Consider the following 10,451-nt stretch of genomic DNA (forward strand, 5'->3'; position numbering starts at 1 on the left):
AGCACCATAGTTCAAAAACATAAATTCTTCAGCACTCAGCCTTCTTTATGGTCCAACTCACATTCGTACATGACTGCTGGAAAAACCACAGCTTTGACCACATGGACCTTTGTTGTTGTGGCATTAGAGTGACATCACCTGCATATCTGAGGTTGTTGATATTTCTCCCTGAAATCTTGATTCCAGCTTGTGAGTTATCCAGCCCAATCCAGAGGTAATTGTAAGACTTTTTTTCCCCCTTCTTTCAGGAATCACTGTTCTGCTCTGCTTTATGTCCAATGTCTGAGATTGTTCCCTCATATATTTTTTCTGGGTTGTTCCCCAAGTGAATTAGAAAGTTTCTTCAGTTGAAGAAGAAACTTCTTCTTCTCGGCCAGAAGTCAATCTCTGATTTTAATATCTTTCATGTAAAGAGAACATAGAGTTGAATATGATTTCTACTACTTACTAGCTGTTATTTAATCTCATTTTATTTCTTTGTCTCCAAAAAGAGTATATAAGAATTAAACAAGGTATATGTATAAAGTACTTATCACAGCTCAAAATAGTGAATGCTAGAAACTATTTCCAAACCTGGAGGGCTCATTCAAGGCATCAGAAACAAAAGTTTGATATGAAATAATAAATTGACAAAAATCATTAAGGATGTTTATGAACACATTCCTGCTATTTTCGGTGCATGTTTTATAGATTTATCTCTTATTCCTTGTTGTAACCTAAAATCTCTTTGCATTTTGGAAAGAATAACTTACTATTTTGCACTGTACTTGGTCCAGAACTTGTAGGATTTCATCAGCTGAGGAGAAGACTGACATTTTCGTACTGGCTGTTTTTCGTTTCTCCCTTTCTCCCCTTGAAAATGGTAATCACATTAGTATCCTAAAGACCCAGCATTATTTCCCTAGAATGTTCTATATGAAGGGAAAACCTATTCCCAACCCTAGACATCTATTCTCCATCCTAATTAAAATTCCCATCAACTGTGGCAGCAGATTTTTTGTTTCTGCTCTAGCTACCAACTTCTTGGGGGCAGAGTTCACTTTATCAAATTCTGACAAATAGTTACAGCACATGGAAAATGTTGGGAATTTATATTTAGTAGTTTCAAAAGCAATAAATTTTACTATCTTTGAGGTTTTCATTTATTCAGAGTGACTTGGCAGAATATTTGTTGTATCTTTTAAAAATTAATTCTTCTGCTGGCTTGTTACATTCTAAAATATGCCAAGTCCTTTGTGATTAAGATTTTTTTTTGACTTGGGGAATAATCAGAGGAAAAGGAGGAAACAGCTGGGCCACTGACAGCTAACAGCTGATTTAGAACCTGAACGTATCCTGAAAGAAAGTTTCTTTATGGGAAAAAAATGCCATGAAGATGTCAACAGCAAAGAATACTGATCATTATTGCTGGAGTACCTTTGTGTCCTAGTATGTAATGAAGATTTGGATATGAAACCTCAACACATCAGCCAGCGGGAGAGTTCATGTTCCGAGTTCTTAGAGTGGCAACCGTGTGGAGCTGCTGCATGGTCATGATGGTTGACGATGACGTCCTCTTCTTCTCTGTGTTGAAACATTTAGTGTTTTGTTAAAATAACGGTTTATACATTTCTGTTAAATTCAACAGCACAGGGCTCTTTTTCAGGGCTTCCTTTTGTGAGAAACTTTTCTAAAACTTTGGTCAAACCCTCTTAAATTTCTCAGGTATTTCAAATTCTCAGATAGTCTCACTCTCTGGAAATTTGTCATGGTTATGAAATTTAACTCCAGAAGAATTATGATAAAATACATACTGAGAGATAATTATAGTAATATTTAGGAAGAATAATTTTTGGTGGAAGGTGAATCCTAACATAAAATTTAAACCCTTAGATTTAATTGTACCACAATTTATGTACTTTAAAGACAAATAATCGAGACAAGATTTTGGTTAATGGTGTCGTTACTTAAAGACAATTTCATGAAACACTTTCTCTAATAAGATAAAATAGAAACTTGAGACTCTTATGATCCTGGAAAAATTGTAACATATATTTTCTATTTCTGTATTTTTCTAAGACAATCAAAAAATTTTAGTAATTAAACCAACTGGAATAATGACCATAAAGATAATGATAATAATAATGTGAAGTTTATGAATTTTTTGTAAAAGATAAACATTTCCTATAAAATTTAATGATATGGATCAGAAGTGTTTTCATTTAGTGAGGTTATGCATCACTTTAAAATACAAGCCCTTCTAATCAGAGCCAAGCTAACAAAACCATACAAATGAATTAATATTCCTTCCTTAACTAAGTCATTGGTCAAGAGTCTTCAGGCAAAAAAAAAGAAACATATGTCAATTCAAATAGACAATTAATTACAGAGAGCATATTGCAAAAGTAAAGTGGGCTTTTATAGTTTAATAACATGTGAGTAAATTATAAAATTACATATACATATTTTAATCAACAAAAGTCTATAAGATGATAACTAATTATTAAACACTTTGTAACTTCACTGCTCCTATAAAAGCAGGAAGAAACATATTTTGAAAATTATGAAAAGTCAGCTAGTGAGTTATCGTCTTCTAACTTCAATTTAGAGTATGAATTAAGTCTTTGAAATAGGTCTTTAACAGATACAGCTGTAAAACTGGGTAAAGGAAATGGCAAGGCACGAGAATCAGGTGAGCCTGAATCTAGGACTAGAAAACACTCAGCAGGCTAGCACAGAATCCCCACGCCTCCTCTCACACGCGGTAGCTCTCCTGAATCCCTACTGTGTCTTGTCCTTGACTGGTTGTCTCTGTTAGAAGAGCCTGTAGAGAAACGCCGGCTCACTCCAACCCAGCAGGTAGCACGGGCTGTGATGAATTTTTGTTCCCTTCGTGGTTACGCTGCTAGTGAGCTCTCAAGGCAGGCAGCTCCATGTGCACGTCAGATGATCATCAAACAAGGATGCAAGCTGGAAGCCAATGGGCTGAATCTAGATGGCAGTTGGCCTGAACTGTGTTCTTTAAAAAACATCAACTGGCATGCTTCTGTGGGTGGGACCTCACTCCTCTTCTCCACAGCATCTCCCACGCTCTGTCATCCCCCTCAACTTCCGCGTGCCCTGCCCAGCCCTGCGGAGAAAACTCCGCTCTACCGGCTCCACTGCCCTCTCATCATCTGAGTTATCACATCGACGCCATATTGACCATTCTGCTTTTCACGTCCCACAGTCCCAAGGCTGTAGCCGGGGCAATTCTAAATATCTAAACCTAATTTTCAATCTCCATTACTGAGCAAGGCCGCTCTGACACTCGCTGTCCACCTCTTTCCGCTCAAAGCTCCCTCTCTTACTCTCGTTGGCAGACAATTAAATGGCTCTACCAAGAATGTCGTCCTAGTCAAGGTATCTATCACTTCTTTGGATGAATGTCTTCATCATTCTCCATATCCTCTCTTAAGCTTCTAGCATAACTTTCTCCTGCTCTGTGTTAATATAATTTATTCACTCTTATTAAAGGCAGGATCCCTAAGCTAAACAATGAATGCAAAGAAAGAAGGCAAGGAAGAAAGGGAGTGAGAAAGGAGAAAAGAGGCAAAGTGAAGAAGTTAGGAACAGAGTCAAATCTCCTGTATTGTATCAGATTATTTTCTCTCCTATGGATCTGTTTACTACTTTACTCACAGAATTTTAAGAAATTGAATTTTAACCATCTAGTCCAATTCTTTACCATATATATATAGAGAGAGATGCTTCACCAAAGTCATACAATTAATGGCAAATTTGAGACCGCTCATTCATTGTTACATGACAGTGTTTCCTCCCTGTTATGGGTATACTTTCAGAAGAAAACCATCTGAGTGTTATATATACTCAGTGTTTGTAATATAGATGTTTTGCTTGATCACTCAAGCATTATAAATATATTACTCAATAAGGTTGCTTAAGAAATTTTGTCTTTGTTGAATAAAAAGCCATGCTTTGTTTTGTTCAACAGTATCAGTTGAGCCTCTGATGATAGTAATCTCAAAAATCCAAGCTTAATCAGCAAGAGCATCTTTTTCACGGAAGTAAAGTTTTTGTCACTGGAATTCTGAGTGAAATCTACAGATACAGAATGTCCATTTCTCCAGACTTATGTAATAGGATAACTGTAGAAGAGCTTCAGGGTTTCCTTTGATTTCCTATATTCTAAAATGCAACAGAAAATAAGAAATACCATGTTTCCATCTTTAAAGCAGCCAAAGCAACATAGTGTAAATTTTAAATTTCTGTTTTGATACTTCTTAGAAGTATTTTTTTAGAAACTATTTCTAGAATAAAAACAACAGAGAAAATCAGATTTTTGTAAGATGTACAACCTTAAAATGAAAAGTGAAGGGTAGTTGTAAAGGGTGTTCCTCTGCTTCATGCTTACTTTATAATTAAGTAAGGTGAACCTCAAACAGAAGCTTTAGAACAAAACACACATGCACACACGCACACATGCACACACGCACACACACACACACCTGACATAAACTACTGCATTCCATTGTCATCAAAAATGTAGCGCTTAGCTGCCCTGAGGGCAGGTAGAATGAGCTTCTCAGCTACTCATCTGGGTTTCAGCATGGCATCTTGACAAGTGGATAATCTTCAGTACACAAAACAGCTCCACAAGTAAAAACCAGTTCAAAGACGCCCTTTGCAGCAAGTCAGTTCACTATTTTGACACAAGCATTATTTAAGCACTGGATTAGAGTCTAAATTTGTGAAAGACGTTACAGTAAAATGTTTCTGTCCTTCTTTTCTGGGACTTCTTTATTTTGGTGCTTTAATTAAATTAATGACTTTTAAAAATAGTTGTCATGATTTTGAAGTATGACTGTCAGTCCTTCTTGCAATGTTAAACCGTGTTACTGTATTTTTAAGGGTTAAGCATATTCAATCCACAAAAAGGTAACAAGGAATGTGTGAATACTGCATGAATCCAAAAAAGGCTATAAAAGACGTTGCTTTGTGCCTGTGTTTAGTTATTTTTAGTAAAAGATTTAAACAGCTCCAATTGAAGTCACAGTAACACATTGAGGACTGTATGCTTCATGATTATTTTGGCTTTGTTGGGCTGTTAAAGCAACAGACTGTCTTTCATCACACTGAATTCCTTTTTTGTTCAGATTTCTTCCTGTTCAGTATGTCTTTATGTATCTTTTATGTCAATATGACTTTTTGAAACACAGATCTATTTTATCATCTCTAAACCATTTTCTAGCTTTCTGAATTTACCTTAAAAATTGCTTACTTCTAAATTAAGATGCTTTTATTATTTAAGAGTTTATTTATATATTCATGATTACATGATCTTTTTATTTTCTAACATGTCAGCTTAATATATAATAAAGAGTTTAATGTTAACCCCAGGTGCCCATTTTTTTTTGTTTTGTCATTTTCGTATTACAGTTGTCCCTATGTATTCAAGGGAGATTGGTCCCAGGACCCCCTTCAAATGCCAAAATCCTCAGATGCTCAAGTCCCCTATATAAAATGGTGTGGTATTTGAGGATAACCTATGCACATCCTCTGGGTGTTTTAAATCATCTCCAGATTACTTATAATAACTAATACAATGTAAATAGTTGCCAATGGGCAGAAAATTCATATTTTGCTTTCTGGAAATTTCTGAAAAATTTTTTCCGATATCTTCCACCTGTGATCGGTCGACTCTGTGGCTAGGGGACTTATCAACACAGAGGGCCAGCTACATTTGTTTATGTAATAGTTGGCCTCTGGTTTTGGTCCTTGAAAACTTACCCATCATTCTCTCCATCACAAAAGAACTAGGAAGCTGTCCACCTGAAGCAACAGTTATATTTAGGGCAGGGTGGCAGCTGTGATCACTGTTCCTCAACTGCCCACCAAGTAGTTTTGAATTAAGACAAAAATTAATCGATATTTTGATATTTACTGTGGGCTTCCCCGGTGACTCAGATGGTAAAGAATCTGCCTGCAATTTGGGAGACTTGGATTCAGTTCTTGGGTTGGAAGATCCCCTGGAGGAGGGCATGGCAACCTGCCGGGGACCAGCCCCGGCTGATCCAGGGTACTCGAAGGAGAGACGGCGTCGGCGAAGATCAGGAAACAATTGCTTAATTAAACGTTAATTAAGGATATAAAGAGTGATAGAATGAGGATAGCTCAGTAGGAAAATTCAGTGGAGAAAAGAGGCTGAGTAGCTTGGTTTACACGGGAGACCAATAAAACTTCAAGACAAGAAGTTTGCACCACTTACGTAGGCCACAGGCGTCCTTCCGTTCTCCCGAAGGAGAGAAGACACTGAGGCCTCCCCGGTCGGATCTTAGAAGCCCAGGCATAATTAGTAAGTATGGTGGGTTCCACGCTCCAGATGGAGACTCAGCCAGAGTGAGAGAGAGAGAGAGACATGGGGAGACCAGTATTTCGAGAAACTGATCCCAATTCTTTATTTTCCAGAGTCTGTTTTTATACACTGAGATGTTATACAAAAGTCACGTGGGGACAGCAGTCCTGACTTTTATTAAAGTCAGGTGCTTCATACAAATGTATACAGAGGTCTTAGGGGTGTTACATCATCTTCTGGCCGGGGGGCCCTGCTGACAATTTACGACCCTCTCCTTGTGACAGCGGTCAGTCAACCAGGACACTTATTTCTCCAGGGCTGATTATTCTCAAAACAGACGCCACCCAAATAAAGTTACATTCCTACAGGGTGAGGGTGTAGTGGGTTTTATTTAAGGAAAGAATTTACTTAGCCTAAGGTCTAACGTGATTAATATCAAAGGTTAATACTTATTTCTTCTATATATTCATTAATGTGTGTAAGGGCAGGGGATGTGGAGACTTAGCAACAAACACTGGCTCAACAAATGAAAAACCCTTCACCAATACAATTTCTAATCAGCCCACTATACTTATACTAATAGTTTTCTAACTTTTCTAAGGAACCTGTTTTTAGAAGGTTTAAAGCATCTTGTGCCTCTCACGGTTGGGAGGCTGTGAGCAATCACATGTGGCCGGACAAGCCTGTCAGGCAGGCTAGAGAACCTTCAGAGGAGTTTGTAGGTTAAAACAGTCTTATCACGCCCAGGAATTATTATTAACTGGAGCTCTAGGTTAACTCCTTCTCCGAAAGAGGTGGTGGGGGACAGCCCCCCGTAAAGTCAGAGGTGTAGGTAAGAGCACAAAGTAGTAAAGTAGGCAGGCTCTGGTTATGGGGGTAGACGCTCGAGGATTTCCAGGGGGACTCCTGAGGCTCGATCCCACCTTTGCGTATGTCGAGCCTCCTTCCTCATGACCTTTGCCATGGGCGGAGTACCTCACTCTGGCCCCCAACAGCAACCCACTCCAGTATTCTTGCCTGAAGAATCCTCATGGACAGAGGAGCCTGGCGGGCTACAGTCCATGTGGTCTCAAAGAGTCGGACACGACTGAGAGACTAACACATTTAACACTTTGATAATTACTATACTCAAGTTGATTAACATGACTTTATCTTTCTTGATACTGAAAATTATATTTTGAAGCATCATTTCTGTTTTAGGCTAATATTCAGTTAAACACTAGTTGAGGTAAAAAGACTCTCAAAAAACAGAGTGAAAGGTGGTTGCCAGCGGTTGGGGAGGTCGTGAGGGAAATAGAATAAGTTTAGTAAAAGGGTAGAAATGTTCTCTTATAAGAAGGATAAGTCTGAGACTCTAATGTATGACATGGTCAGGGCGTTTGACACCATATAGTAAACAACATTGACAATGACTAGAAACTTGAAAGAAATGTGAATTCTCAGACCTTCCTCCAGACCTGAAAACTCAGAAACTCTGCAGCTGAATCTCTATGGTCAATGTTTTAGTGAGCCTTCCAAGTGATTCTGATACCTCTTAAACTTCTGGAAATACTGCCTTAAGGAGAAAATATATTTTGCTCCCTAAAGAGAATTGTTTTATAAAAATAAATCAGTGTGAAAATGAGAATGTGCCTTCTAAAAGAATCAAAAAGATCTCTTAAAGTCTTCTTAGTCTGCAGACTCCTTTCAAACAGAAAAAGAAAAATGGCGTTATTTCATGTTCGCTGCTCTTGGCTTTAGTTGTAGTATCCTAACTAAAGTTATTGTGAACAAACCTGGAGCATCATTACACAGTCAGACCTTTCTTTAGTGTTCCTAAAATCCATTCCGACACTACTGCCTGTAAGTGGACAAAGTACAAAGGCAATGTCCTTACACAATTACAAACTCAGGACATTGGACAAACTATAAACTTACCCACACTGTCCAAGAGCAGGGAAGCAGCTGACACTGCAGTCCTGAAGTGGTGTTGCCAAGGACAGGACTTCAAGTTTAACAGTACTTTCTTCTTTTCCCTAATGCTGTTTGCAAGCCTACATTGCTTCACTTTCCCCCTAAAAAGTTTTAGAAGACCAAACTGTCTGCTTTGTACCATTTATTATGAATGAATTTCTTTGAAAATAGATTGTGTGTGAAGAATTATGTATTTGGACTTCCCTGGTGGTTCAAAGGTTAAGGCTCTGCACTCCCAGGGGCATGCAAGAGTGCTCAGTCACTCAGTCGCATCTGGCTATTTGCAACCCCATGGACTGCAGCCTGCCAGGCTCCTATGTTCATGGGATTTCCCAGGCAAGAATACTGGAGTGAGTTATCATTTCCCTCTCCAGGGGATCTTCCTGACCCAGGATCAAACCCATGGCTCTTGCAGCTCCTGCATTGGCACGTGGATTCTTTACCACCAAACCACCTGGGAAGCGCTCCCTGCCCCCACCCCCTTCCCGCAATGCAGAGGGTCTGGGTTTGATCCCTGGTTATGGAACTAGATCCTGTAGGCCTCAGCTAAGATGCAGAACTGCCAAATAAATAATATTTACTTTAAAAAATTATGTATTGCTGTACAACAAACCACCCTAAAACTTTCTGGCCTGAAGAAAGCTTAAAAAAAATAAAACATTTATTTTTGCTCACAAGTTGTGGTTTGAGCAGGGTTCAGGAGAAACAGCTTATATCTATCCAGTGAGAGCTGGGGCAGCTGGACTGAGGTTGGAGAATACTTACCTCCAAGGTGGCTCACTCACTTAGCTGACAGACTGGTGTTGGCTGTCAACTGGCTCAGCCTTGACCCCTTTCCATGTGGGAACCTCCACGGGGCTTCTTGGGCTTCCACACAGCATGGCAGCTGGAGACCAAGAGCAAAGAGTCCAAGCAATAAGAAGCAGGAGCTGCTAGTCTCCTAAAGTCTCAGTCAGAAACCACCTCACCCCGACTTTATGCTGCTGGCCAAAGTAATCATGGAGCCTCAAGAGGAGGAAACAAAGACCCTTTGCCTCAATAAGAGGAACATCAAAGTGTGGGGCCATCTTTAATGTTCTTCAAATTGTTTATTCACTTAAAATGAGTATAGATTTTGAGCTAGTGATATTTTGAGGCTTCTTCAGGTACATATTTTTCTTTTAGGCTCTTTACAAAAGCATTCCTAATTAGGAAGTTAGACCAGAGTAAAAAGAAGAAAAAAGAAAAATCGAATACAGTCAAGAATAAAAAATACAGTAAAGAAACTTAATAGCCTCCTAAAACCCGGTCTGTAACTGAACAAAGAGTGAAGAAGATATTCAGGATGAGTCAGTCGATAAACCTATTTTTGCAAGGCCTAACTGAATACCATGTATCATGAGGCAAGTAGATAAAATTCTTGGCATTTTATTGTCACAGTGAAAATGTGGGATGTACAAACACAACTAATATCAACTTCAAAAAAAAAAAAAGAAATATGTGCAATCATCAATATAGAAATATGTAAATTTCTATGTTTACTCAATAACAGGTGCTTATTAATTTATTTTTTAATTGAATTATCCAGAAATTTTTCCCTCAATTCTCTACTCCACCTAACCATTGGAATACAAACTAATTCAGGAAAACACATTAGATGAACTTCAAGTATTACCAAATATACCAGATATAGAGCAAAAACAGAACAGTAAAAGAGATCAATTTAAGGGAGTGATTCCTTCCTAATATGAAAAAGATTCTTTAAACTTATAGTAATAGAAACAATATTTGAGGTTAAAAAAAAATATCTTATGTTGCCATGGGCTTGCATTTAATTGTGCAAAGCAATTAAGAAATTATATTCTTATATCAGAGGCAAAAGTTTACACCCTAAACTATAAGGTGGATCTTCCAACTGTTTCATTATTGATCTGCAATAATGAAATCCACTGGTAAAATTTGGACTTAATGCAGAGATTGACCATGAACTGGAAAACATTCATTAAATTTCACAAATAGACACAATTCAAGAGAAACAAAAATTTCAACAAGTAAATGAATGAAGAGAAAATACATTATTGGTAATTTTGCAAGGTGGCATTTAAGAGATATGCATTATTTTAACTATTGAACTGTGGAGTGGTAATTAATTTGAAGCAAAAAGTTGATTAGAATTATTATACAT

The 10,451-nt window shown here is 38.0% G+C and overlaps 1 long non-coding RNA gene across 1 annotated transcript; it reads right to left on the bottom strand.

The window, feature by feature from the left end:
- Nucleotides 1-452: 452 nt before the first annotated feature.
- On the bottom strand, nt 453-9,759 carry LOC147347776 (uncharacterized). The gene is made up of 2 exons (XR_015152798.1): nt 9,053-9,759; nt 453-1,563 (listed from the first exon to the last, which is right to left on the bottom strand). It is a non-coding gene; the product is annotated as an uncharacterized LOC147347776 (long non-coding RNA).
- Between the last annotated feature and the right edge of the window lie 692 nt (nt 9,760-10,451).

The sequence above is a fragment of the Bos grunniens genome, chromosome 23 (assembly GCF_055505025.1).
Source record: "Bos grunniens cultivar Pamir isolate PY7600 chromosome 23, Bosgru_T2T1.0, whole genome shotgun sequence".
NCBI lineage: Eukaryota > Metazoa > Chordata > Mammalia > Artiodactyla > Bovidae > Bos > Bos grunniens.